Below are 6,318 nucleotides of genomic sequence, written 5' to 3'. Positions count from 1 at the left end.
CCTCCCCTTCCTCCTCCTCCTCCTCCTCTCCACCCCGCCTCCCCTCCCTCCCCCCGTCTCTTTCCCCGGGGTGGCTGCCGCTGCTGCCGCTGCAGCTGCAAGCCTGATCCTTGGCTGGCCGCGCCGGGCCGGGGGCTGGGAAGCCCCAGCCTCACGCACCACTCCGCTGCAGCCGCCGCCGCCACCGCTTGGGCTCTGGTCGCCCGCCCTTGGCCCCGCAGAGTTCCGGGCTCCCTCGCCGGCTGCACCGCCCCGCCCCGCCCCGCGCCGCGCCGACCTGCAGCGCCCGGCTGGCTCGTACTCCGCCTCCCCCAGCTCAGCCCCCGGCCGCGGCGGGACCTGAGGTATGGGGAGGTCTCCAGGCGCGCCTGCCAGAGCCGGGAGAACCGAGGGAGGAGGGAACTGAGTGGGAGAAGGGGACGGGGTTGGGGGTGGGAGGGTGGGTGTCTGCGGTGCCTCCCCCTTGCTTTCATTCCTTTCTCCCCCAAGCTTGATTTGATCTACGTTCGGTGCGGGAAGCCGAGGCGGCACAAAACTGCCTTGCTTTGGGCCTCAACTGCTGGTGAGATACAAGAGAAGGCAGAGGCATAGATCGGGGTTCTCTGGTTTGCATTGCTGTGTGTGTGTATGTATGTGTGTGTGTGTGTTGAACTCCTTCAGGGTATGCGCTTCTGACTTGTAAATCGATCTCGGCTGCCTGACCACGGTGCTCACCTCCCTAGCTGAGCTTGGTAGAGTAGAGATGGGTGAATTACCCCCACCCTCAAAATATCTGTCTTTTCCAAAAGGAATTTTCTGCTGGGGAGACAGCCAATAAACTCTGCTCAACTCCCTCCTCCGTTCTTCCTAGATGCAGTTTCAAAAAGCTTCAAAGCCAGGAATGTGGGATTCATCTTCCGATCCCCAGAAGGCAAATGTGGTTACAGATGTTGCACGTTACTTTGCCAAGTTTAAAATCCTTCCTTCAACACTGTAACCAAAACAGTGAGCTAGAACCTCTGGTGCGCAGGGAAGAGATGTGTGCCCCTGGAGTCGCTGGATTCAGTAACTTCCGCCGGGTTCTAGACTGGTTCAGCTCTTTCTAGTCTGTGCCAGTATGTCCCCCATCCCCGTCCTTTTCTTTCATCTCGGAGTTTCCTTTTACACTTGTATGGGAGAGAGGCTATGGAGAAAGCTACATTAGAGAAGAAAAGATTATGTTTAGGAGGAGAAAAGACTTCACTTAAAAGTTGTCATTAATTTGGCTTTTGGAGAGAGATAGCAAAGTAATAAATGATTAATTTATTCATTTTATTGACTTTTCTTTCTCTTTTGAAATGCGTGTGATATGAATGAGATCGTGGGAAAAAGGGCTGGTCCCAAAAATGTTTTGTATTTTGGGGGAAAGAGGCTCCCTGAATTGAAATGACTGAGTGGTTTAAAAAATCCCGTCCTAGAGAATTAGATTGCTCTGACAGCCTTAAGGGAAGGCGGTGGCAAAAATAGACACCACCTCTCTTTTCCCCCAAAAAAATTCTTCCTGGAAAGGTGATGTTAAGAAATTTTAGAGATGGGCTGATCTAAGTGGCCAGCCTTAAATGGAAACATTATAGTATGTTCTGGCACTGGCTGTGGAGGTGGGTTGCTGGCGGGGGGCCAGAGCGCTAGTAGCCAGCAGACACTAGACTTGTGCTGACCTCAGACACTTGGCTGTGCCATCATGCTTTCTGGTGTGCAGACAGCTTCAAGGTGAAATTGGGGCCTCGCCCATTTCATTGATGGGACACGGGTCAGGATGTTACCTTAGGCCTGGATAGAGCCTAGTTTGTCTATCATTTAAGACCAAATCACTTTCTTGTGATTCAGTTATTTTTGTTTTCTGTCCTAGAATTAAAAAATGGAAGTCTTTTGAAGCCGAAATACAGTTTAAGTTGATGTAATTTGTGTCTTGGAAAATAGCATTCTCCTAGCACCCCCTCATGCAAATATTCAAAGGAGGTGAATTGATGTTGAAATAAATTCTGGAAAGATGTAAAAGATCAGAGATTGTGCCAGGTATAGATTAAGCTGTGCTCTCCTTTCCCAGTTGTATTGGCGAGTATTACTTGAAATAGAAAGAGTGGTGTTCAGTAAAACTTGATTTAGGTTTTACAACTTCTGCACCTTGAGTAAGTTTGTTGTTAATTCTTGAATAATATGAAAGAATGTTAAGGATGCAGAGTAAAGAATGAAGATTTATGCCGTATTCAAGAATAAATAATTTCAGAAGTGATGGTTTTAATTTGATTGATAGCATTGTGATGATTCTTGTTCAACGTAGTGATTTATCAAATTTTCTTAATGTGTCCAAGCATGATACATAGCTAATAATGATTAACCCAACAGTTAGAAGCTATATACCCTGGATTGGACTGAATTAGTTCTGGGTTACCGTCATAGGCTTCTAGGTAATTCTCAGGGTTCGATCTAAGTAGTTCAGCCTTGGTGGGCTGAGGAGAGGGCAGTACAGAAATGGATTTGAAAAAGGATCCTGCTACTCAAGGTCATGAGATGAAGATGGAATCAATGCTTATATCTGGTACTTTGAATGGGGAGGAGCTGGGACTGGGCACTGTCCTGTGGCTTGGTCAGCTGTTGGATCTCTGCATCTTTGATTTATTTTTATGTGAAGCGATCTAATGTGCAAGTCATTAGGAATTTTGGAGAAGTAAACTATTGTTGGTGGCAACCCTTTTGAAATGGCTTTGGGTGAATTTAATGACAGGATAATTTCGGGGAGCTGGGTGTATGCCAGGCAGAGTGCTCAGCTCTTTACTGGCACTTTTTCATTACATTCTAACAATAACCCTATGTTTATTATCACTTTGCACATTTCACAATAAGAACTGGAGACTTGGCAAGATTAAGGAAGTTGCCCCATGTCATAAAGTTTGTCAGTGGTAGAGGGGATTTAAGTGAGGTCTGTTGGCCTTTGGAACCCATGTTTTCAGCTACTTTTACCAGTCTTTACCAAATTTTATTCATTCAAATTTTGTCTTCATGATTTTTGCCATAGTTACAGGTCTCAGTCTATTAATTGCTTAATATTTTTCTCTAAAGCAACAATTCATTTTGTTTTGACCTAAATACATATTATATTAGGAAACAGTATATCACTGTCATATTTGGAAAGCCAACTCACCTGCTAGAAATAGGAGATAATAAAAATTCATTCATAATTATACTGAAACCTCAGATTCAGGATAATGGTTACCTGTTAAGGTGTGGAGGGGGATGGTGGGTAGAGGAGCAGGGACCTGGAATAAGGATAGAGGAAGTAGGTAATTGATAAAGTATCGGTGGTGATGTTCTGGTTTTGGGGGGGGTGATGGATTAATGGGTGTTTATTTTATTTTTAGGCTTTGTAACCCACATACACAATAACATGTTTTTGTTTTTTTTTTTGTAAAGAGGTGAAGAAAACTATATATATAGCCATTAATTTGGAGAATATTTCACTGTAATGTACTAACTCTTGATTCCTTGTATGAAATAGGCTCACAATAATTATTAGCGGATTGACAAGACTCCCAGTGGTAACTGTAACTTTAAATGAGCTGCTTGTTGTCATAGTTGAATAAGATTGAGACATGTCCCCTCCACTATTTTGTCCTGTTTCCACCCCTATTTCCAATATTGTGGCGAAAATGTTAGCTGGTCTGTAGTGTGGTTTCCGCCTGTCTGCAGTTAGGGGATAGAGGGACTGGGTTGAAGCTAGCACTTTTCAGCATCACCTTGTGTGGGGATCGGGCAAAGTTTTAAATGCTTTCATTTTTACGCAAGGTAAACTGCCCTTTCAGAACTGGAAGCCAGTATTTAAGGTAGAGCAGTCAACAACATTAAACTTGGTGAGGCTGAGAAATAAAGTCATCAGAGATTTTCATTAGAGTCTATATAGTCTCTGTTTTATTTTCCCAAGCAAGTATTGGAAACTGTGGCTTTATTCCTGGAAACAGGGCTTTCAAATTGGGTTTCCTGGTATAAAATATCTCCTTTGATCTTCTTGGAGTGAAAAATTTGCGTTTATGTCTGTGGTTAATTCCAGCTCTCAGAAGAACCAAACTGAAGAGTTACCTCTTTTGTAGCGATTGGTCATAGACTATCCTGGATTACCAATCTATATAAGAACCAATAATTCCAAACCAAGATTTATCTGTTGGAAAAGACATTCAAATTAAAGACTCTTTTTAAAAGAACTTCGTCAGATTGGTGTGGTTGGCACATCACACAGCCTTTCCTTTAGATGGGAGGTCGTTTTGAAGTTCAAAATTAAGTAATGAGACCCAGCAGTTTCCTTTTCCAGAGTTAAAACAAAACCCAAAAAACCCCCATGTATACCCTAATCTCCTTTACCCCCTGTCCCCTGCCCACCATGATAAAATTTACTGTATTGTCAAAAAATATTCCTGTGCTCTTAGAGGCACTTCGGGAAATTTGAGCTTGTTTATATGCTTAAGGGCTCTTATGTGATCCATGAGAACTTTGTTTTCCAGAGTCTCCACTGGTCAATTGTTGAATTTTTGGGTTTCAGTCTGACCAACATTCCACTTTGCCCGTTAGTGTTGCTTCATTGTTTACTCTGGGTATTTGGCCTTTATTTCTGTGACTGGGAAAGTAGCTTTAAATTTGAGTCTTTCCAAATTTTGTGGAGGCTCATTCAGAACAGGAAGGTTGTTTTTTGAGGGCGAAGTAGGGTGAGGCAGGTCACGTTTAGCACAGGCTCCTGCTGTTATTTGGTGGCTAGCGCCCCAAGAGTTGCATTCTGGCTCATCATAAGGCCAAGCCTTGATTGTTCAGGTCCTCTGTGTTGCCTGCCCTTCCACCAAATCCTTCAGGCCTCCCGGTAATCTGAGTGCAGGCAAGAATGCTTCCTGGATTTTGCCTTTTGACATTCTCCTAGCGTTTTATCATCCTCACTACTCATTCCGGAGCTTGATTGATCTCTTTGAGGGCAAGGACTTCAAGTTATTCATTCCTCCATTTATTTGTTCCTCACAATTCATTCTCCTTCACCAATTTAAACCTTTTCAAATTCTCTCACTGGGCTGCTTGAGGGCAGGGACTGTGTCTTATTCATCTTTTGTGTATCTTTTGCATCTAACACAATGCCCGGCCCAGGCCACACAGTCAATAAATCGTTTTTTAATTGCTGAGAGAATGAATGGATGGTTGTATGTTAGGGGAGCAAACTAATGTAGGCCTCTAAGGACTCTAGCCAGTTTCAGTGATGAGATGATACAGTGGTCCTGAAGGTTAAATTCGGGGACCTGGGACCCAGGGGCGAGAAACCTGCTTATGTAGAAGGAACTGTTTAGTTTTTTTGGCACGGGCAGGCTCCAGGAATTGAACCCGGATCTCCGACATGGCATGTGAGAATTCTGCCACTGAGCCACTGTTGCACCACCTGAAGGAACTGTTTTTGTTACTCCTTTTTAAGCTTGATGTTTTAAACTTGTACTTAATGAATTCTACCAACATTTACTGTGTACTTTTCAATATATGTTTCATTTTGTGTTTGTTTTTGTAATACAGGTGACTTACTTTCTTTTTGGGAAGAATATCTCAACTAATTTTTATAATCCTCAGAGCAAAGAATATTGTATTAAATCATACATGGCTGCAGTGAAAACCCCTTGGCAAGTTCACACCTTTATTCTGATTTTCTCCTCTTGTGTATATTCCCGAGGAGTTGACATTGAAAGTACAGTGTGGTTGGTTGTATTCATGTGCGAGTGGACATGTGGATGACCTCTTTGGAAAAAGGATGGAATCCAAAGTAGATTGCTCTAGTGTTTGTTTCTTTCTTAGCCAAGTATGGAAGAATTATCATTTGAACTTGCAAAAAGTAATCTTGAATTTGGTGAGGAAAATAGACAACAGGAAGAACTTGAGAAAAAACATTTTGAATTAGAGGGGATAAACTGAGAAAATTTGGAAAGCCTAGTGAAAGGACTGCAAGTTTGAGCTTTATTGAATCTGTTTTTTTCCTGAGGATGTTTTATACCAAATTCTGAACCTTCCTCTCTTGAAGCTATTGACCAGTAGTGGTGCGATACATTGGGTGAAAAGAAAATATGCTTGGCTCTTCTCCTTAAGTGGTAGGTTAATGCCACCAGGGAAGCTGGAGCTTTGGGCTTGTAACTCTTGCCACGAAACAAGAAGCAATCAGTAGGAAGAAAGAGGTAGGTGTTTATTCCAAAAGTCACTCTTATCTACCATTTTGGGAATAAGGAAAATGGTATAGGACAAGCATACCAAACTATATTTTTCATATGCTTGAATTTGATGACCTGAACTGTT

General features: G+C 43.0%; 1 protein-coding gene across 5 annotated transcripts in view; it reads left to right on the top strand.

Moving 5' to 3' along the window:
* Positions 1-259: 259 nt before the first annotated feature.
* The window catches only part of ACVR1 (activin A receptor type 1), a 140,685-nt gene continuing 134,626 nt past the window's right edge, over positions 260-6,318 (top strand). For 2 of the 5 annotated variants that reach the window (XM_077153886.1, XM_077153889.1), the window contains exon 1: positions 260-344. The gene's annotated coding sequence lies outside the window, so the exon portion shown is untranslated. Of the gene's footprint in view, positions 345-540; positions 563-6,318 lie in introns of those variants that run through there. The other 3 variants (XM_077153891.1, XM_077153895.1, XM_077153888.1) reach the window with 3 other exon arrangements.

Source organism: Tamandua tetradactyla, chromosome 3 (assembly GCF_023851605.1).
Source record: "Tamandua tetradactyla isolate mTamTet1 chromosome 3, mTamTet1.pri, whole genome shotgun sequence".
NCBI classification, from domain to species: domain Eukaryota; kingdom Metazoa; phylum Chordata; class Mammalia; order Pilosa; family Myrmecophagidae; genus Tamandua; species Tamandua tetradactyla.
This window is presented reverse-complemented; position numbering and strand designations above follow the sequence as displayed.